The following is a 21511-nucleotide window of genomic DNA, read 5'->3' on the forward strand; positions in this document are numbered from 1 at the left end:
TTAAATAGTCATGTGGACCACTGCTGGCAACTTTGGTTTGGAAGGGAGTGGGATGGAAATGGGAATCACCAATGTCTACAAGCACATGCTAAATTGTATTGTCAATCAAATGGCCAAAGGCTTCAGTACTTTTTCTGCTAGACTTGGAAAGGAGAGTGGTGTTTGCAGCAGGTGAAATTGTCCTGGAAGTCTCAAAAACATCTCAATTTTATTTTTGTCTTGCTCTGCTAGCCTAGTTCAGTTTTCTTAGGTTTTGATGTTATATCTGGCACTGTACGTCAAAGGAGAGGGTTTCCATTACACAATTTCTGTGTCAAGTTAGATCTTTTCAGTGATTGACACTGTTCAAGGAAACTTGTATGAATGTGATGTTATGGATTTAATGAGTTTTATGAGTCTCTTTTCATAGAGAAATTATACATTCTGTCGGGGCACAGGATTTCCTGCATCACTGAAGGCTTCAGCTGCTCAGCAAGATTCACAGAGCAAAAGTTAGACATCTGTAATCCTGGTCTCTCATGTATTTTCTAGATCTAAGCCAAGAATGAAAAATTGAACCTTGACAGTTCTTTCCAGGAGTGAGTATTGTGAGTTTGTGAGATTATCACAACCCAGGCAAAATGAGATTTCTCTTGTGGCTCTTTGGGTCTGATGGGATTTCTGTGGAGGTGGAAGTAACAGCAGATGTAGCTCAAGCATCCTTGTTGGCTGACTAGGAGCTAGGGCAGGATTGGGGAGAGGGGAGGCCTGAGCAAAAGAGATGAGTGGAAGTGATAGCCTGCAAGGAGGACCAAGAAAGAAAGCTGTTGATTCACTGAGAAGCTCCTTACTTGGGAGCCAAGCAATATATAAATATCAGGGATGGTTAGAAAAGAGAAGCTGAGGAGCAAATGCCAGGGAATTCTCATTGAATTCTAAAGGGCATTAGAGAAAGCACCCTGGCCTCACACACTGGAGACCCATAACACCACGGCCTCATGTAAACCTTTACTTTTGAGTGATTTTATTTTTTTTTCCAGGGTTGTATCATCTTTTATTTTTCATTGGGAGTTTTCACTAACAAAACTGTACCTGGTGAAAGATTTTTGGAGTGCATTGGAAGAGTACACTGATTCCTGTCACTGCAAGCAATATTTTGCTTTCAAATCAGACTCTGAAACACTAGTCTCAGAGTCTATTATTAATTCTTGATATCATTAAGAGATGTCTTCTTGTCTGTGATGCACTGACATTTATTTTATAAGGCACTGACATGATTAGAGCTTTCATTCGATTTTCTAGCCAATGTGCTGGCACAGGGTTCCCAAGAGTTATGTTTAAAGTTAGCTTTCTAAGTTTGTGCTTCAGTCATCTATAAATGAAATAATTTCTTAATATTTTAACACCCAGTTTGGCAGCTTTCATCTTCTCAAGTCTTGCTTTGGCCTGACCACTTGCTTCAGTGCCCAGTAAGATTACTCTTGGCCTTCTTCCCAAGAAGGGCCCTTCAGCACTGTTCCAAATAGAGCCAAGGAGAGCTGAATAGGCTGAAAAAGAGGCAACTGCTGTCTGTGCAGTCCTTCCTCATCCGTTTAACCACAGTCTGGATCCCCTGTGTGCTAAGCCTGCAGCTTGCACCTTAGGGATAGAGTCACTGGGAATGCAGCAGGCACAGGTCAAAGGAGTGAGACTGGTAACAGTAAGGGATCTAAAGTCTGCAGCAGAGCCTGCCTCTCCAAGAGAATGTCATGTATTCCTCTATGCATTCATCCATAAAAATATCTAAAAATATCTTCAAACTTTTCAGTTCAGTCTGGTCTGACTTTTTAGGGGCCAAAATTGATACCTGCATATTATTTGTGTGACCTGGTTCTTTTACCTGCACTGGATAGCCTCTTGAAGAACATTTGATGTTTCCACCGAGAGTAAGGAGTAAATGAGTAGAGTAGCTAGGCTATATGAGGCTATAAAAATATATTTCTTACCCTTCAGAATGAAATACTACAGCTCTTTCTGAACTCTTGGCCTTTTTTCACACTGGGATGTTTACAAAGTGTCATAAGATTTCAGTCTTTAGATCCTGAGTGTCTTAAAAGAGGTGCACTTTACACCAAATGCAAAGGACCTCAAAAGCAGACCTTACATGTTTAGTCTGGATGTGCAGAAGCAGACTGTTTCACTGCTCATGCCTCAGCGCATTAACTAATCTTTAAAGAACAAGGATTAAGGAGAAGCTTTGCTCATGAACAGGTTAGCCCTGGCTGTCTAGCACAGTCTGCAAAAACTCATTCAGATTCCTCAGAGGTATCTAGTGCTGATCACTGTCCAGAGACAGGACACTGGACTAAATGGACCATAGGTGTGACCAGGGCCACAGTTCTCAGGTAAATTTCCACTGCAAAATGATACCACTCTCTTGCTTTGTGAGGTTTTTCTGGTGTTTGTTTGTTTTCTATTCCTTCCATGTGCATTATGAGTTGTTCTTTCTGTTGATGTATGGATACTGGTGTGTAGTAAGTTGAACAAGATTCCTCCTCTTTTATAGTCAGTGCTCATCTTTTCCCTGGCTCTGTCTAGGAGCCTCTTCAACCAAGAGAGGCAGAAGAAAATGAGCGTCTCTGTGCCAGGAGGGCTAGAGAGAGGAACCCACTGGTTAATGGGAAAAGTTAATCAATCTGCATGAGTTCTTTTATCTCAGTTCAAGTTTTATTTAGACATTACAATACTGTTCAGTACAAAGGGAGAACTACTACTACTTTTTTGCCAACAGCATTAGAAATAATACCATTTAACATGGGCAACCCCTGTACATGTTCTTCTCTTTGTCATTTAATTTTCTAAAACATAGCAAGGAAGAAATGTTTCCTGTATTAAATAGAACAAATGAAGCTGACAGTGCTATTAAAATCATAGAATGGTTTAGGTCAGAAAAGACTTTTGAGCTCATCAAACCCAACTGTTAACACAGCACTGCCAAATCCACCACTAAACTGTGTCCCTAAGCAGCACATATGGTTTTTATCTATCTTTCCCTACATCGATACAGATATATATGACTTCCACTATAACATTTCAAGCATCGGCACCACCTGAGAGCTCAACTGCGGCTTATGCATTTTGCAGTAAAATTTCTCTCCTCTTCTGTCTTCCCTCCTCTTCCTCCGCCCCCAGAGGACTGACAGGCTTTCTACTGACAAATGTTGAGTGTAGCTCCTGAGGATTTAGCATGTCAGGCTGTGTCTACACAGCTTAGGTTTCTATTATTATGCAATGGCTTAGAGGGCAGTGCTTTGCCACATAATTACAGCGCCAATCTCTGTTAGGACCCGGAGTTTGGATGCCTCTTTCTATATCAGCTATTTGCCTCCTGCCCGCTTAGGACTCCTCCCTGACACTCATACTTGTTTATTAGCTTCTTTTTATACACTTGTTTCATCTGGTTTCTGGTTTTCTTCCCTTTCCTACGGTGCATATTTGTTTATTTCAGAGGTGAGGGGTCTGACTGAGTCGTGCCTGCACGGATTCCTATGCAGTACAAAGCACTTGCTGCATGTTGCATCGTCAGAAGAGGTAAGAATAAATTCCTGAAGCTGCCTGCTAGTTCTCTCGGGTTTTTCACTCTCTATCTTTTTTTTTCCTTCTTTTTTTTCCCTTTTTTTTTTTTTTTTTTCCCCTGTGTGTGCACATTGCTTGTCTTACAAGCCGTGCAGGCTCTGCCATCTAGAGCACTTTGTGAGATCACTCCACTTTGCTGTTTTTCCTTCTCCCATCCCTGCGTGTGACTGTGTGTGTCTGTCTCTCTCTGCCTCTCTTCCTCCCGCGGTAGGGCTCGGTCCCCCACCCCACACACACACACACACACACACACAGGAGCTGGGCTTGCTTGTATGAACTTGAAGACTTGCAGTCTGAAATGCATGTGTTACCTTGGGATGCACTAGGATCAGAATGCTCAAAAAGCCTGCAGGCTGCTTAGTCCTCCAAGACTGGGTTTTTTAAATCACACAGGAAAAGAACAAGTTATTCACTCTTTTTTATTCTCTTTCTTTTTCTGTTTTTTCTCTTTCCTTTTTTTTGTGCTTTGGATATTACTGAACAAGGAGTCTCAGGGATTGACACGCTTGGACTTCACTGAATCAGGCTGCGTCTGACAAACAATCTTGTCTACATTTTGGTTTGCTAGAGATCAACTGGGATTTTTCTGATTCTATCTTCTTTTGAAAAAAAGATGCATGGAATAGAAAGAAGGTCTAAGTGCCTGTCTGAGACTATTTTACCAAACCTGGGATAAATGTTACTTCTCAAAGGTAAGTGCAAGGTTTTTGTCCTATGTCTGTATGAACAGTGTAGTTATAAACTATAAATAGGTATCTACCCAAAGCATTTTATAGACAGCTACCTTTGATGGCAAAAATGTCTCAGTCGTGTATCTTAAAGGATTGGTGAAATATATAACTTTATCTCTCTTTTCATGTTAACTTAGATAAGATTGTTCATGTACAGTAATGGATCTCAGTTTGGTTTCTGCCTCTCATGGTATGAAAAGGCATTTCAAAACCAATATTTTTTAGAGTCAATAGGATTTTTAATGATAGTTTTTAAACAGTGATGGAAAATGATGAAAAGGGTAATAATTTGGTTTCTGAAGGAGGACTTGAGGAATAGAGTAAAGCTGTGAAAGCAATTTCAGCTTTCTGAGGAATTAGTAAATCTTACAAAGATAAGGAACAACTTTCCTGGACAGATCAACTCTGCTCTGTATAAAACAGGAGAGTAAAAGTGGGGACCTTGGCAAATGTCATTTGAAGAAACAAATGAAGGCATAGGAGCAGCTAGAGAAGGGAAGGCAGTGAGGGGTGTGGAGGGGCAGTGGGCTCCACTTTGGTGTCTGCTGTCACAGAGGCTGTTGTTCTTGGTGAGGTGATGTCACTGGTGATGGATGTCCAGAGCTGGCAAGGTGGGCATGTGGGGGACAGGGTACACAAACAGGTATATGCTCTGTCATGTCTGTCTGACGTCAGCAGACATATCTGCTCTCAGCAAGATTAAATACACTGAGAATTGGGGTGGGGGAAGCATCTAAGTGGCAGCACAGTACAAGACATAGCAAAATGGGAACTGAATCTCTCTCTGATTTGCAAGGATGTATGTACATGTTTGGGACACAAGGCAAGTGCATGACTGAATAAAAGAAAGGAACTAATGGGGTAAAAGAAATTGGCAGTGAAGTCAACAAGTCCCAGTATGGCAGATTAGCCACTGGAAATGTAAAATGGTCAGTTGTGGTAGTGTATGTAAGAAAGGGTTCTTAAACTGGGTAACTACTACCTACACAGAAGAGACAAATAATATTGATTTAAAGCAAGAATAATTTTCTCTTTTCAGACTGCCTGATCTAGTATTTTAGGGGCAGTGCCATGAAGATATTAAGAAAAATAAGGTTTATTTTATCTATTCCACCTTTGGGATTACTATGACAGAAAAACTCTTTTGATGAGAAGAGGGAGGGAAACAGTAAGCATCATATCCTTCTATAAACTCACAGTTAATTAAATCTCTTGATATCTCTTAACTTTATAATACAATGTTCAGCTTGTGTAAGTCCAGCAGATGCAACACAATTGTCATGGGGATTTTTCTGTTCCTCCAGAAAGAGGAAACATTGTCATGTAGGGGATCAATTTCTTATTGGACCTTGATGTGTACAGAGATCGTATTGGGGCAAATTTAGGCTTGTGATGAGAAAGAAGAGAGACAAATAATTACTTCCACTCCTGCTGTGTTTCAGGCTGGTTGCAGTTCCCTTGTTTACAGCTTGCTCTGTGTCAGTGGTGAGTTTGCATTGCCCAGGGATCACCACTTGAGCACAACAGAGCGCTTCTCGCGTGCGCTCTGCTCGGAGCTGCCACGCCACAGCAGCACCAAGAAGAGCTCAGACCTTCCCTGAAACTGCTTCTGATTCTACAGGAGAGAGGGGATGCAAAAAAATAAAAAAAAATAGCAAAAATTTCATGCTGAATTTTCTTAACCCATGAAACCCAGCAAAGATCTGCATCACCCCTTGGCTCAGAGACAGTGTCTGATCTGCGCTGCCCAGCACAGCTCTGGTTTCTTTAGGGCAGCTCTGGACCAGGTGTGCCCCAGTATCTGGCTGCGTAGGGCACTGGCATGCAGGGAAGCTGGCTCCCCTTGGTGCACCATAAAGGGTGAGAAATGCGACCCAGCCCCAGAGCCCCTGTTTGCTGCTGTCCTCTCTGCCCCATGCTGCACTTCCCAGCTTCGGTGCTTCTTGTTTAAATTTACAACTGGGCCATTACTGACCATTTTTCCTAAGGGAAGTACAAATGGCACATGTAGCCTTGCCCCTTAGCCTGCACTTTGCCTGCTGCTCAGGTGCACCTGAGCTGACAGCTCCCAGCAATCCTGATCAGAGTGCTTCTGCTCCCCCTCTCTGCTGAGGAATCTGACCACTGACTCAAGTTTGCAATGTAATGGTTAGAGACACATCTGATCCGCCCCCTCCCCCCAGTTCTCTCTTTTTTTTTTTTTTTTTTTTTTTTTTGCTCGTGGGCAAAAAGCAAAATGGGAGGCTGATTCAAAATTATCAAGGTTTAACTCGTAGTAGGCGGAAATATTCTTCAAGTGACTTAACTCCCTGCTGAAAAACCTGTGGACTGAAAACCCCTGAGGCTGCATTTGCTACCCACCCTCACAGAGATGAGGGAGGGGATAATGACAGTGCCTGTTCACTCCCAAATCCCGTTTTGCATTGCTAATGCATTTCTGCCTTGACCTACAAAGATCACCTGTGGGAGAAGAGGGCTAATTTGTTCCAGCTGTGTACTAAGGTTTTTGGGTTTTTTTCCTGGTCTGAGTGCTCAGCCTTTCTTCATGTTTGTCCAATGTGCTGTCACGGGTTTGTTTTTGTGGAGAGGCTAATTATCTTCTAGGTGCTGAACTGAAAACTCTTTTTGAAGGAAGACATCTGTGACTCCTTCAAACCAGTCCAGATGATTCTGAAATTTGTTGTCCAACACCAAATAGGCCGTAGCTTGTATTCTCTTTTCCCTCTTTTGTTTTACCATGTAGAATTTGACTAGTTCTAGCAACTAATTCTAGCAACTAAGGATCTCACCAAGGGGCTGGGATTTTCTCTGTCACCGTCCAGAGGCCACATGTGCTTGGATAGGGCTGAACACTGCCCAGTTACGGACTGAATCTTGTGACAAAAGAGAGGGTTTCATCTGAGTGCACCAGAATAAAAACGAACGCCACAAATCACAAATCAGCCTGATGCAGTGCTGCAGTGAAGGGCCAGCTGTTACTCTCTGCCCAACTCAGCTCCACCTGGGATGCACAGAGAGAGAGGAAAGCCTGTAAGTGATAATTCTGATTCTAGGAACTCAAACTACCTCCTGCATGGCTAAATGATAAACCTTGGCACGAAATTAACATACATAAATGTGTCATTAGAAGGCTCACAGTGATGTGACATGGAAAAATGGGAAAAGATTGTGTCATTTAGAAGCATTTCTGCATCCCTTGGATCAGCAATTGTCACCGTACTTCAGAATATTGATATGACATTTTTTCTGATTTTTCTCTCTTCCTGTCATTTTCTTTGTTTTACCCACAATATGGGTCTCTGATAATATCTTTATCTTTATGGAAAAACATTGGTGGCAAATCCAGGATACCAACTTCAGCATATAAAATGAGCAGCAGGAGCAGTAGAAGTCAGAAAACATCTTTTCAGTTAAAAAAATGCTGATTTGAAAACATGGGAGAAGGAAAAAGATGTACTGTCAGGGTCTGCCCCCATGCAGAATCACTATTGACCTACATAGAAGGCAGAGCTGAGTGGGAGTTTTCTAGTATAAATGTTTATTGTTTCTGCAGGAAAAGGTATTTTTAACAGACAGAAACATGATTAGGAAATGGTCAGTCTTTGGAATTTCCTGACTTAAAAACTGTAGGAACAACATTTCTAGAACACTTTACCTTACATTCTTACTGGAAGATAATTTTTTATTACTTCTTTCCAGTTCATGCATTTTGCATGAAAACTGAAAATAATTAATACAAAACTTTATCATAAAATCCAATTTTTCTAAATGACAAGCAAATCTGTGAGCTGAACTGGAATTAAGCATTTCTGGCTCATTAGAAGGCTTAGATACCTTCAGATTGGGACAAGGATACTGTAGACATTGTCGTTTTGACTCAAGGAACCAAAAGACTTTTGCCTGCCAAGCCTTACCTGGAAATCAATTTATTTCACCAAATTGGATTATTTTAGGGGTGTCTTGGCAACAAATGCCGTGAGATATCAAGGCCTCTGAGAGCTTGCTCTTGAAGTAATTTCTCCAGCTATGGAAAACTTATGCACTGAGAGGATATGGCAGCTAAATAACAGGTAGGAGGGGATAGCTGCAGCAATAGTATAAGCAGTACAATGGAGCATTTAGGAGGCTTCTGCTAATCCTCAAGAAGGAACAGGTCTCTAATCCTCTGAAAGATCTGTTGCCACTGTGGGGTTATGGAAAGAGGTGAGATAAGGAGAGGGTCCTGGAATAGCTGTAAATCCAGGGTCCTGGACAATGGTTGGTCAGAAGGTGAGAGGTAGGGCTGGTGCATCCCAGTGCACAGCAAGGCAGATTCTGAGCAGAACAGAAGCTGGATTAAGGATAAAATCAACAGAAAGTAGATGATGGCTGAAAGCACCTTGTCTATTTTAATAGAGCTAATGTTGCACTGAAAATCCCTGGAAAACACGTGTGTGTGGCACTGGTGCAGAAAATCACCAGTGTGACTCTTTTCCTGAAGCCAGAAGAGGTAAGTGAGAGTGGTGCATAGATCTTTATGTGCAGGACTGAGACTCATGGCTGCAGTTGTCCAGTTAGGACAGGAGAGTTTGAGCTGACTTGGCTGGGAGAAGGAAAGACTATGAAAAACCTAAATCTAATCAATGACATGGATTGTGGTGACCAGGCATGATTGAGGTTGGAGGAAATACATGCATTGGTGGACAAGTAAGGAATTTTTCCTCCTCTGTCTTTAGAGGAGCAATTTGCTTTAACAGGCTGAGGAGCAAAGGGGCTCAAAATGGCACCAGTCACCAAGAGCTCTTAGCCATTCCTTTGTGGTGTCTAAGCTCCTCAGGAAAGCTTCAGTCTACAGTTGGTCAGAATGAGTAATCCTCCTTTTGTTACAGCCAAAAGATAAAAACTAAGAATGGGAAAGGAAAAGAGGATGTCTTAAACATGCCACATCCTCTGCTGCAGTGGCAGGATGGATAGGCTGTGATTATCAGCAAGAGAGAGGCACCTGTATTGGTGCTACAAAGGAAGAACTGGCTGTACCAGGATTTAAATTAGATCCCTCAGTTAACAGCCTTTAAAAAATCTATCTGCCCTTTCAGTACAGAATGAAAACAATGAGCAGTCAAATGGCAAAAGGAAAAGTCGAATGAAAGAAGTGCCTGTCATGGCTTGTTCAGCATTCCCTGTCTGGTTTAAAAGTAGCCAACAACAAATGTCTGTCTCCTTAGAGATAAGTATCAAAACCTTCCCAATCATTTCAGGAGATATTTCATCTCCTTCCCTTTGTGAATATTCCTGTGAATAGCTAAACACATGGGATACTCAGAAAGCTCTGCATGGTTTGGATGTGAAACAAGAATGCTAAACTAAGAAAGAAAAAGGCCAAACTATATTGATAGAAAATAAATTATCTGGACTGAGATCATTTTGTTGATTTCCTAAATTGAGGAGTAGTTGGCATTTTGTATGACTTATCTTTAGTGTAAGTGAATGTTATCACTGCTGCTGGCAGATATTTACTGTATATTGTTTTTTAAATAAGGGTACAACATTGATTACTTGCTCTCCAAACTATTGACTGCACTTTCTCCCTGTTGTCAGGTCAGATAACTTATCTTCTCTGGAAATGTTCAGTAGAAAAATGGGAAAATGTGTTTGTTCCCAGAAACTCTTATGAAGAGGAGGATCAAAGGGTTTTGTGCTTTTCTGGTTTGGTGGGTTTTTTTTAAAGCTGCCTATAATCAAAATATCTTGTAATTATCTCTGAAAATTGATAAATTCCTCTGTGAGATATATGAGCATTCACTAATCCCATTTCACATGACCAAGTAGCCCACTGAGCCATGAATTCTTCAGTTGACACCCACTTTGGAAGGACAGTGTGTTCTTTCCTTAATAGTGCAACTACATCTTCTGTTCATGGCTCCACAAATGCATTTTGGCAGTGATATCTTCTTGAGATGAGGGGGAAGGTTGTTCATGGACTTCACAGTTCTGCTATGTGGCCAGGAGTCTCACAGAGAATGAGATTTCCTCTGTCCATGGTTTCCCATCACCCTACCCTGACTGGACCCAACAGGCCTCTGGCTGATGGGAGAAGTTTCAGGGGCATTAATTAATAATGTTTTCTTTCAGATCCAGGGGTGGGTGGCAGCAGTTTCATGTGAACTGGAGAGAATTGGTCATACTGACAGAGAGTTGGAGTAAAGAAGCTGAAGTGCAGCCTGATGTATATTCATGAGAGCAAATACCCTGAGAGCAGAGAGAGTAACACTGGGAGAAAAATTGGAGAAATTTGGGTAGGATGAGGGGGAAGACAGAAAGCAAAAACAGCTGTGGTAAAGCTAAGAAGATGTTTCTGTGTCTCTTTAGTTATTTGTATGTCACTTTTTTCCACTGAGCCAGAATACCAGGCAAGGCTAAAAACAGACAAATGATGTGTGTCACTGGTCACACTGTTTATAGCTGATACCTCTCTCAGCCACTCAAGGCTGTTTTATTTTTTACATCTAACCTGTTTTAGCATTTTGGTGAACATGAGAAAAAGCCCTTTGTGCATTTGTTCCTGATGTCTCAGTCTTTCACCTCCCTGGATCAGTGAGTTGAGTGAAGAAGCTATTTTTTTTTTTTTCCTCAGAACTGAACACAAAGAGTTTCTTATCATCAGCTAATACTTATAACCACTCAGTTCCTAGTAGAACCTAGCAACAAGCTTTCAAGTTAATGTGAGAGACCCTCTAAAATACACTAGTCCCTCCTCTTATGATATCTTTTCCAGAGAGTGCGCAACTGATGGGCTGAGATCTTTCCCTTCTGTGCTGGATGTCTGATGGCTGCATTTCATGATCACCTTAGGGTTTTTATTTACCTCTTTTACAACTTTTTCATTTGTCTAATGCTATGAGCAGCAAAACAAAGATCTGTGAGACCTTGTGGATCCATGTCTCACAAAACCTCGCCACATTTTGGATTGTGCCAAGAAAATGAGCAAATCCATCCTCTTGTAAGAAGGCTGAGATAGGATAAAAGTCACCAGTACACAGAAATTCACTGTGTCCTATGTTAGTGTCCTACCATAGAATGGAAAAATCAAAGTTATGCCACATTCTATCTCAACTATAGGATTTATATTTAAAAATAAATAATGCCCTAGGGCCAAGTAACAGCTGCTGCAGTTCTCTCCAGCACAGCTCATTGACCTTGTCCTCTCATTTGATATATCATGTAGTGACCTCACTGAAACTGAGACCTAGTTAGGGTAGACTTTGCACACAGATATACCAGGCCTTAGACCACCATCTCACCACACAGTGGAGAAAGACCTGAGAACAAAGTCTTTATTAGGCTGTGTTCTCTGTTTCTGTTTTTCAAATAGATTTTTTGCTTATTATATGTTAGTCTAATCATGCTTGCTTTAAGGAATTACTTTCAACTTTTTTCTTTTTTCTTTTTTTTAATAGCAGGTGTTGTTTTATCATGAAATGGTGATGAGCTTAATACATTTGTTAGAACTACAGTATTCCACAAAAATCCTGTTATAGAAACCAAATCTCTTTTAGGAACTCCTAAATAAAAAGCCTCCCAAGTTTAGCACATGATGTAATTTTCTCACTATCATTCCTCACATTTCTCACAATCACTCCACTCTTTTCTTTATACTGACAAGTACATGAAGAGCAAAAATGAACTCTGCAGCCAGCTGTTCTTCCTAAATATGTCTTGTCTTGCTAGCTCAGGTAAAAGGCAAATTGCACTTTGAGACTTTATTTCTGTAGCAAATCAGGTCTATTTTCAGAGGAATGCTTCTTCAGTCACAGTATTTCAAGATGGGAAGCCAGGATGTGTTCCTCTCACAATCTGATTATACCATGTTTGCAGAGACTTTAGTCATAGGGTGGCAAAAACATTTAAGAACAAAAGAACACAGTTTTAGACCTTTGCTTCCATTTCTTCCACTCCTGATTAAATTTTCAAAGCCCTTCTAACATTTAACAAAGCATTATCTGAGAGCTGTTTGGAAAGAATATGGGATCTTAGATTGACATTCTCAGAAAAATTTCTACTTTATTTCAAAACAATCTCTCCTGCAGCTATAAATTTATTTTGTAACCTATTTTATGCTCCTTCTATTGTTGCATCCTTCTGTTAAAAACATTGTTTTTGTTTCTTTAGTCTTACCAGGAACAAGATAAAACCATTTACCTTGCCAACACACAGTTCTTTTTGTTTGATTGTGTCACAGAACAACAGATATTGCTGAATGCTTATAGGGCACCAAGTAGTAAAATCATATTTACCTCAAACAAGAAAAGGATATTTGAGCTTACTAGCAGGCCTTTGTAAATTGATTCTCCAGAGAAACTTGATTCCTTTAAATTCTGTCTATAAATGCCAAGCTTTGGTGACATTAACTGATACTGGGCACTGGGATTTCCATTAATTTTTCTGAGATTATTTGACTAGTGTGATATTCAAATGTCTGGGTGTTTTAGTCATTCAGAGCAGCAGTAGTACCCTGAGATGAGATAAAAAATAAAGTAAGAATTCAATCATAACAAACAGTTTTTTTGAAATTGATACTTCTAACCACTATTAAAAATTAATAAAAATAAAATGTAGACTGTATCACAGTTAATGCATTTTAAAATTGATATCCAGTAAGTCCTGGCATCTCACAGGAGAAAGGAATGGCAGTACCAGCCCCTTTGACGTACATCTGTATTAAAATATTTTCATTTATTTGCAGGAAAAAACTGAGGAAGGAAGAAAAATCTTTCAAATAAGACTTTGGTTAAAGCCTTAAAGACAAAGTAGGCTTGGAAGAAACAGTCTGTGCAGGACTTACTAAGGTTTGCAAAACCCCATAGTTGACTGCAAAGAAAAAGGGAAAGAAACTTTCAATTTGCAAATTGTGGAAAGGTACATTCCCAAAATTCCCTTTTGAATATTATCTATTAGGTCACTTCTAAAATGGAAATGGTAATTTGAAATTAAATGCTTGGGTAATTATGTTTCTACTTCAGATTCAATAAGTGTTTTCAGAAAGGTGAAATGAGTTCAACTGAAACAAAGGATCTTTTTCCTGTTTAAATAAGAAAATGGCAAGTCAGCTCAAAAAATGTATTTTTCAATAATTTTGACCCTTTTGATTACATGTTTAAATAATTAAACATATATATATATAATGTGTACATGTGTACATATGGTTAGATGTGTTCTTGGCCATATGTATAAACTTTGTTTTTCACTTCTGCCTTTGTAACAGGAGATAATGGTAACAAATGTCAGAGACTTAGGCTTAGCAGTACTGATATTTACAAAGTGTTTATAGAGCAATGAAGACAAAGGATCCACTCAGGAGCATACCTGTGTCAACAAAAGGAGACACACAACATAACAGGAGCTGGTGAAGAATTTTCAGTCAGCCTGGGATGTGGACAAGCTTGAGAAGTGGGCCCAAGGGAGTCTCATAAGGTTTAACAGGACCAGGTGCTGGTGCTGCACCTGGATGGAGCAGCCCTGGTATCAACACAGGCTGGGGGATGAATGGATCAAGAGCAGCCCTGGGGACAAGGACTTGGGGGTGCTGCTGGGTGAGAGGCTGGACATGAGCTGGAAATGTGCACTCCCAGCCCAGAAAGCCAAACCTGTCCTGGGTAGCATCCTGTCCCTCTGCTCCCCTCTGCTGAGAAGTCACTGACAGTGCTGCATCAGCTCTGGGGTTCCCAGAACAGCAAGGACATGGACATGTTGGAGAGCATCCACTGGAAGGCCATCAAGTTGTTGAGGGTGGAGTGCCTCTCCTATGGAGAAAGGTTGAGAGAAGTAGGATTGTTCAGCCTGGAAAAGAGAATGTTTCAGGATGACATGGCTGTGGTCTTCCAGTACCTGAAGGGAGCCTACAAGAAAGATAGAGAAGGACTTTTTACAAGGCCAGGAAGTGGCAGGATAAAGGGGCATTGCTTCAAACCGAGTGAGGTTTAGCTTAGATATTAGGAAAAAATTATTCCCTGTGAGCATGGTGAAGCACTGGAACAGGTTGTCCAGAGAAGTAGTGGATGCCCCATCCCTGGAAGTATTCAATGGGGCTTTGAACAACCTGATCTAGTGGAACTGTCTCTGTCCATGGCAGGGGTCTTGGAGCTAGCTGATCTTTAAGGTCCCTTCCAACTTAAACCATTTTATGAACTTTTTTCATTAGGGAATAGGTTTTTGTCCAAATTAGCTTCCTGAGTATGTTGTGGGAGGGGAGATGGGTATTATTCAACAATATCTTCATACGTTCTGTCTTTTAAAATAATTTTGGCTGGAATGTTTATGAGTTTTGTTTCTAAATGAAATTGAACTTTATATCATGTTTAAAGCTTTAATGTGGCATTTTGTGCTATTTTTACAGAAAATAACTTATGTTTTCCAGAAAGCAGATATTCTTCAAATTTTAATGAGACAGTCTAATCTAAATAAGTCAAAATTTTCTCTCAGTTTCTGATAAAATTATGCTTTCTTACCATAATTCTCCTAAACAACAATTCTAAACAATTTCTAAACAATAATTCTTAACATTAACTGATAACCATACTGTAATAACACCACTTCTTTTTGTAGAATTTTTTTTTTCCTGTTTCATTCTTTTTTGTTTTCTTGTCCTGGTAGGTCTGTTCTTTGTGGATGACTATGCACAAATGGAACAGATAGTTCAAAGGCTTCTCCAAATATAACAGGCTGTAAAAATGCTGCATTTACTTTAAGGTTCATAGGACAGGAAAATATGAAGGTAAAATGGTAAGGAGCATGTGGTGTTTGAGTGGCAGCCATGTACCAAGGCAAAGCAGACCATCACAATTCTGAATTAGCCTCTGAAATATAATCTGTGCAGAAGAAATGTGATCACCAATGAATTAAGGAGTTCACTCTCAGTGCTCTGTGATGAATGAAAAGTAAAAGAAGCAGCTGAGAAATGTAAGAAAGTTTCCTGTGGCAGAGGAGCCACCTGCAGCAGCTCGATACCCTTCATACTAGAAATGCTGTTGGGTGGTCCGTGGTTCATATTCTCTTAGGTGTAAAAGTGAACCTGCAGCTACTCCATTTTTAAATGTGTTAGGGGCTATCATTAACACATGATTCATCATTCTAAGCCAGGGCAAAGGGGAATGAGGGGATCCTGACAGTTCATATCAAAATATTCCTAGAGTGCAGAGCTTTTAGAGGCTGTATGGTGCCATGCTGACATGCAGTGAGCACTCCCTTTGCTGTTAGCACATTTTCCACTCAGAACTCCGAGCAAATGAGCTGATCATTGATGCTGTCCATGTAAACTGGGGTAGAGTTGCTATTCTTTAACTGAGAAATTGGCACCTGGGTTTTGGTTTGAACTGCTCTGTGCTCACCTGCAGTGCCTGCAGCAGGGTGGTTGGTTGGGTCAGCCATCACACTGGCTTTTGTCATCCTGCTGGGGCTGAGGCCTTGGTGAGGCAGTGCTGAGCCAGAGGAATGGAAAACAGATAAAATCCCAGAGCTGTGCTGCAGCAGCAACAGAGTGAGCTGTGCCTACACGAGTGAGCCCACTGGAGAGCTTCATTTAGGCTTTTCATTTCAGCAAGACTGTTACGAAAACAGTACTCAAATAGCAAGCCTTAGCTAAAGTAGGAGCCACTGAACTCTTTGGTACAATTTTTACATGCTCTAATAGAGTTGAAGAAAGTACTCATCATATGCATTATCTTCCTGCTTATTTTTTCTATGTTTATTTAATAGTCATTTGGGAGGGATATGGATATAACACCAACTGGAATTAAAAAAAAAAACAACAAAAAAACAAACAAAAAACAAAACAAAGAAACAAAAAACCCCATCAACAACAAAAAAATACCCCAAGCAGCAATAGCTATACTAAGCTTTTCATCTTGCTTGGGATGCTAGAAATCATCCAAGCATACATCCAGGCAAACCCACTCTTCCTCATGTATATTTTACTTATTATCATGAATTGGCATACTGAGTTACTGATGAAATTCACACTAGAAGAAATTCAAATGATATAATTATTTTACTCCAGTGATGGACTGAAACATTTTATTCATAATGCATACACAATTTTTCTGCTTTCATTATGCTACAGCTAAGATTTATTTGGCCTTCTAATTTTTAGGACTTCTTATTTCAACTGAAGTTCTGAAGGATGTAATTTATGTCAGCTCATGGTTGACTTATTCCTTTAGTTTTCATATGAAGAGACCAAGAACTTCTCACCTCTCTCTCCTCATTTTGCGTGTAAACATAACCTCAGCCTGGTAGTGAAAATGGTCAGTCTAGCAAAATCAGAAAGGTCAGGTGACCTAAGATCATTGATCTAGTTATTCACGAAGGAAATATGCAAACTGCTTATAAATGGTTCATGTGAAAAAAAAAAAGTAGAATTTATACTTTAGAAGATTTATAGTTACTCATGTAAATTCAGAAAAAAACCCCACCTAAGTCCCTTGACTAAAGTTTTTCTTGCCACTTCTACAAGAGAGCCTTTAAATCCACACTGAGAAATAAACCAAAAAAACACTCCATCAAACCAAATAAAATTCTGCACTGCAGCTGTTGATCACTCATTTCACATTTGGTGCAGTTTGTCTGGACTGCAACTAGTCCCTCCTAGTACAGACTTCAATCCTGTCTCAGCTGTCCAAACCTCAGTTACCCAGAACAGGATAGTGGTCCTCTGTACCTGCTAGCTGCGCTGATAATTCCCATAATTACTTGGACATGCTTCATTTCCCATGACATTCAGTTGAATGAAGATGCACTGCTTGGTAAAAACTTCATTTTAATGTCTCACTCTAATTCCCCCCATAATACATTCAGCAGCAGCATGTTTACTTGTTCTTCTTGATGTGAAAGCTTCTAATATATGACTACAGCAGAGACAAAAACAACAATAAATATTCAAAAATCACCAGTGTGATTAACACACATAATCCATAAGAGCAGTAAGAAGAGCAGTAGTTATTAAATATAGATGGTTTACTCACTGTGTCATCAATAAACATGTGATTTGTGATTTCCTGAGACTTTTTAGGTGATGATTCATTCATGATTTTATTTATTTTACTGTATAATGAAGCAGAATAGCAGAAGGAAGAGATTTTAGCTGATGCCACAAACATCTCCTTATTTGGTGAGATGTACTTTCTAGCTTGATAAATTAAAGTTTAGGGGTCTAGAGCCTGTAAGACAACTGAGCATCCCTGGAAAGTGCTGTGTGAGCTTTTCTGCTTGGTCCAAAGTGGAACTGCTCTGTAGGTGCTGCAGATGGTTATCCAGTGACAGTAAATCCAGTGGCCTTTGCCACTGGTGATAAACAGATCCTAACAGAGACCCACCAGTACAATTCTGTGTCTACAACAGCCCTTTTGGGTGCAGCTTCAGCTTTTAAAAGACTTAAGTGCTCTCATCAATGATGTTGCACAATTCTGGTCCTAGAAGATGAACTGAAAAAATGCAGAGAAGGAGAGCATGGATGGATGGATAGATGGATGGATAAGCTTTTAAACAAAGAATGATTGAATGCTGCTGCTTGGAAGGAATTTACTCTAGTTTGATATGATAAAGATATCTAAGACCATGAAAAATAGTTTTGTTCCGTGTCTTTTCCAATACAAGTCTTACAGGACAACAGATAAAATTGGCAAGTGACAGGTCCAGAAAAAAAATAATGACGCATTTCTTATCTTGGGATAATGAAAAGCTGTGAAACCCTATTTGCAGGATTCAGGGGTTTCTAATTGTTTACTTTGATTTATAGACCATTTGGAGAACTAAAGAAGAAAAACACATGATGTTTTTTAACACTCAAAGACATTATCTTCAGCTAACAATGTTAGTTGTACCACAAGCAGCTAAGAAGCAGAGAGGGAGAGTATTCTGGGAAATTGTCACCAAAGGCCTGCATTGCTTTTAAGTTTTTTGACTGTTTTCCCTATTAGCTACTAGCAGAGACAAGATAGTGGGCTGGATATACCATAGATGTGACATGATTCAGATTTGTTCAGACTGATTTGACTCAAGATGCTGATTCCTATGGTGCTCATGGCACAGAAGGATGCCGTGTTTGGCTGAGCCCACAGCTGTGCACCAGCAGGGTGCAAAGAGGTGCAAATTACTCAGTGCTTGCACATGTGGGCAGAAGCAGTGATCTTCTAGCAGGATACAGACAGAAAGCTTCACTGCTGCACTGACTAAGTTATTAGCACCCTGGATTCTGAAACTATGCTGGTATAATCACGGTCTCTGGCTCAGAAATTTCACATAGCTTTCATAGTGTTTCACTCCTAGTTAGGTGAAAATTGTACTCTCTGCACTTTGGGCTTCTTCAATAGTTGTAGTGGCTGGCTGTGTTGGTGTGAACACAAGGAGGCTGCTGTTGAGCTCTGGCAGCTGGAACAGGTAGGCATTCATATACTTATTGAGGAAAAAAGTTTAAATGGTATTATGGACCTCTTAAGCTGGAAAAAGGAGAATTCTTCTTTGTCTCTTGTGAAACTGTTCTTCTAGAAGTTTAATAATGGTAACATTTGAGTATATAGACAAGAGATCACTCGGAAGGCTGTGGTTTCTGAGGATGCAAGATTCTGAGCTCTTGCATATGGTGATCAATCCTTATAACAAGTTAGAAGTATGGCAAATAGGGGAAACTCTTTCAAGTAGACATCTGACTGGTTTCTTTAACTTTTACTGATTTAATTTAGGATTTTTTGTGTGCATTTAGAATCTGGCTTACCTGTGTTCGGCACGGGTGGAATTATTCACTGACACCTACCTTACATTACCAAGGAAGTTTTTTCTTGTGCTGCTGGAGGATCCTTCAGAAGAGAGTTTCCAGACAGAGAACAATAGAGGGAAGCCTCTAAATCAAGACAAAATAGGATGGGGGGTGGGGGCAAGACTGAAGAACTATCACCAAGGTAATTGTTGACAGAAGAGCTCATTTCTTTCTGGGCTGGTGTGTCTTGTTTTGTTGAATATCTTTAGTGATAAACCACAGATAGAATTCTCAAGACTCAGCACATCAGAAGGCTGTTTTACAGAAGAAATATGTTAAATGTGCTATAAATTATATATTAAAAAATGACTTTATTTCCACTATTTTTTCTTAGGCTAAATTTTTAAAACCTTTATTCAGGTATTGTCAAGGTATTCTGAAAACCTAAGGAAATCCTGAGTTATTTTATGAAATATTTGGGTCTCAGGAGGGGATTGTTTAGCCAAAGTTCTCCAGTCTGTTCTGTGTGTTTTGAATACTAAATAAATAAATTTGTGAGACTCCCTTCTTGGATAGACTCAAAGCCATTGACCATTGGGTTTAGGCCTGCAATATATGAAATTAAGACTGCATTGCTCTTATTCCTTGGATCACCCCATTCAATTATTTTTTCTTTTTCTTTTTTTTCTTTCTTTCTTTTATTTTTTTGATCAGAATATCTAGATTTGTACTCTCTGGTGGAGAAAACTGCACTGATTCTTTTTCTAATACAACCATTTACAGAAGTGCTAATGTGTCCTAGGAAACATGAAGGCACAGTGCTGTTTTTAGAAATTGTTCTACAGAGTTATTAGATTTTTTTTCCCTTTTTTTTTTTCCTTTCCTGCTCAATATTTCAAGAACTATCTTTAGGCTGAACAGAAAGAAAAGATTTATTGACAGTAAGATTCATTAGACTGCAAAATAGTCTCCTAAGGAAAGTTGATAGAAACTTTGAGATTTTAAAAGTAGCTTATTGGGCACAGGGGAACTCAAACCTTTTAATGTACTGCATGAGATAAGAAACGTGTTAGAAGAGAGAAGATGGACTAACTGGCTTGATAAGGCCATCTTTTGATGTGTAGTTCCTATAGCTATTTGCACAGAAACACTAGCATTGCTAATTAACTGCTCATCTGCTTCGTGTACTTACAGCTTACCAGCTATAGTCAAATCCCATCTGTCACTTGAGGACAATTAAGTGGGCTGAGAAGCAGCATTTCATGACAGCACCTGGCCAGGAGGAGATAGTCCAGATGGCCAGCAAGGGAATCAGGAGATACCTAGGTGAGGAAGGGGAGGAGGCTGTCTCTGCACCAGGCAGATGCAGGTGGTTGTAAGCCTGCTCATATAAAGCAAGGAAAACCTGTTCTGGAGTGGCACTGAGAGGAGGACACAAAACTCAGACTTGTGGTTCTAGGACCAGTACAAGAGCTGTGTGGTTTTCTTCAGACTGCTACGGTTCCTGTCTTCAATTTTGTATGAATTTTGACACCATAGACAGTGGAAAATCGGAAGAGCTGACCAAAATGCAAAAAATGTCATGAATAATGTTGGGGATGAGGAAGAGATGATATAACCATTGTTATTAAGTGAGACCCAAAGCCTGGAATAGGGTTAGGGTCAGTGGTGCTGTGGCACAGGTATATGATACAGTCTCTTGGTTCTGCCTGGGACATGATCCTGGGGACTGAACAACTGCATAAATAACCAGGAACAAATTTTCATGGTGTTGTCATGGCTCTCACTTTGTGCATTTTCATTCATGCTGCTCTTGCTGTCTGCTGCTTGTGGCTTGCAATGTGATCCTTTCATTTGAGTAAGAAAACATGTGGTGAATAATTATATTTGTTCCCTAAATATAATGTTTCCTCAAATCTCTTCAAGCAGTGTCAGTGGCGCTTTAGAGGCCATTTCCAAGATTACAGCAGTGTGCTTGGGTAATGAGGTAATGGTAGTGCCTCACTTATATTCTGCAGGTGAGGATGAAGCCTTAAACTGCCATTCAGCTTTAGAATTACTGCTGTAATTTTAAAAGTATCTACCCTCCTTTCTCTTTAAGCAAAATCATCCACCCCCTTTGTCAAGATAATGATATCCATGGCCAAGCAGGACCTCTCCTTCCAGGGATAGCTTCCTTCAGAGGGATGCCATTAGCAGCCTCATTTTGTATCACCTGAATTCATATAGTTTAATTTATGTCAATTCTATTTTTTTTTGGCTGTTATTCACCATGTCTGTCCATTATGCATGACCAGGAGATTGAAAGAAGGGTAATTGTGCCACATCAGCCTTTGTGCTGATACTTCCCAGCAAAGATTTTACACACACACACACATATATATATACACACACATATATGCACACACAGAGATAAATTTTATATATATATATATATATATATATATGTATTTTATCTGTA

The 21511-nt window shown here is 39.9% G+C and overlaps 1 protein-coding gene across 2 annotated transcripts in view; it reads left to right on the forward strand.

The window, feature by feature from the left end:
• The first annotated feature begins 3129 nt into the window (after positions 1–3129).
• Positions 3130–21511, forward strand: part of LRFN2 (leucine rich repeat and fibronectin type III domain containing 2) — a 153859-nt gene continuing 135477 nt past the window's right edge. Inside the window, exons 1-2 of one of the 2 annotated variants that reach the window (XM_074537223.1) lie at positions 3130–3549; positions 4080–4286. The gene's annotated coding sequence lies outside the window, so the exon portion shown is untranslated. The remainder of the gene's footprint in view (positions 3550–4079; positions 4287–21511) is intronic. The other variant, XM_026791057.2, reaches the window with a different exon arrangement.

Source organism: Zonotrichia albicollis, chromosome 3, assembly GCF_047830755.1.
Source record: "Zonotrichia albicollis isolate bZonAlb1 chromosome 3, bZonAlb1.hap1, whole genome shotgun sequence".
Lineage (NCBI taxonomy): Eukaryota > Metazoa > Chordata > Aves > Passeriformes > Passerellidae > Zonotrichia > Zonotrichia albicollis.